The sequence below is a fragment of the Curcuma longa genome, chromosome 6 (assembly GCF_044706935.1).
Source record: "Curcuma longa cultivar G26 ecotype Majalengka, Jawa Barat chromosome 6, ITB_CL_G26_1.1, whole genome shotgun sequence".
NCBI classification, from domain to species: domain Eukaryota; kingdom Viridiplantae; phylum Streptophyta; class Magnoliopsida; order Zingiberales; family Zingiberaceae; genus Curcuma; species Curcuma longa.
The window spans coordinates 9,672,656-9,674,500 of record NC_133866.1 but is presented as its reverse complement, the minus strand read 5'-3'; positions in this window follow the sequence as shown (position 1 = coordinate 9,674,500).

Sequence of the window (1,845 nt, the reverse complement as noted above, 5' to 3'; positions counted from 1 at the left end):
ATAATCTAGGTTGATGATGTCCCCTTGAACCATGTTTACGATTCAATCATACCATATTTATGGCTCAAATTATACCATATTTATGGGATGGCTAGGCTATAAAAGAGGAGGCTCTCAACGCGTTTGAGACATACGAGAAGAACAAAGCTTTGGTGGCCGAGACTCTCTCGGCAGCCAACCTCTTCTTCCCTTTTTCCTCTTCTCTTCTTCCAAAGAGAAGGAAGGAAAGCATGCTAGCCATCGGAGAGGAGAATTCTGGTAGAGAAATTCTCGAAGGATCGTTGCCCACACAACGTTCGAGAAGAGGAGAGGAATACAGCAGAAGATCAAGAGGTCTTCGGGTACAAACTTCATAAGGTATAATTTAATGTTTCCGCGTTAATTAAATTATGCTTTTCATATTGGATCCTGTAAACCAAACACAAGAGCCCAATGATCTAAACAAGTCGATCAAACTTCGTTTGATCGACCATGAGGGCAACTTGAGATCGTTTCCGGAAAATTTATGTTCTGTAAGAATCTACTAGAACGGTTTTTCAAGAGTTTCCCATAAAAGTGAACTAGGTGGAAGACTAGGCAGGTCTGGAGGACTAGATGTCTAGCGGTGGAAATCCTAAAGGTTGAGGATCGAGGCTAAGCAAAAGTCTAACAAATCTAAAGGACTTGGTTGGCACAAGAAAAATTTTCTCGAGTGGAGTGGGTTAGGACACATTCTCGATAAGGGGAACATAGGCATCGGTTTGACCTAGAGTTTCACTCAAAATTTGAAGTCAAGACCAAAATAGTTTGTTAAAACTGTTTCGTTCATGTTATTTTTATGTTTTACACTAACTTGTAATGCAGGAAAGGAGGGGTTGAAACTTTATGTTCCGGGCGCCCTTATCTAGATTTAGGTGATCGGACTTCCAGGTGCCCAGATTGGTTTCAAGCGATCGAACATCAGCGGAATAGGGCCAGCGAAGCAGTGAGGTGGCAAAGTCCTAGTGGTCAAAACACCTGAGCTTCCAGGTGCCCGTAAAGGTTTCAGGTGCCCTAATCTGTGTTGGGATCGATGCGTTCGCTAGAGGGGGTGAATAGCGATTCTTCGAGTTTCTACAAAGTTGTTAGTAGAAGCGAAGATAAAAACATAGAAAGAAGTACAATCACTAACCCAGTTTGTTTACTTGGTATTCACTTCAACGAGGTGACTAGTCCAAGGATCAACACACATAGACGACCTTTTCCACTATGAAAAACCTCCTTTTAAAAGCACGCTTTGAAAGCAGAGAAACCCTCACACAATCAGTCTCTTCCTTTCACAAGATATAAGTGAAGATTTGAGGAAGAAGAAAGAGTTGTTACAGAGTCAGAGTTTTGCCAGAAAGATGAGAAAATGAACTGTTGGTTTCTTCGACGTCGACTTCTATTTTTATGTATTTTCGTACATCAGTCGACTAATGCCAGTCGACTGATGGACTCGACTGAATTTCTGTTTGGTCGCCAGTTGACTGGTGAATATTACCAGTCGACTGATGGGTCGGCCTTTGTGTCTTCTGATCTACCACCAGTCGACTGCATCAACAGTGCTAGTCGACTGATCAAGCTGAAACTCCCCTTCCAGCTTCTTCTTCAGCCCTTAGCCTTGACGCAAGCCTTCAAACGTCTTTCACAAGCTTCGTGTCCTTCTTATTGCACTAGCTTGAAACGCTTCCCTGCGCTTCGTCGTGCTAAGTCTTCCTTTGCCAAGAGGCTGCGCCTCCGGGACTTCATCCTTTGCAAGAGGCAGCGCCTCCGGGACTTTACCAAATGCTAAGACTCCATTCCTGGACTTTCCTATGGACTCAAACCACAGAAGTTAGATCACTA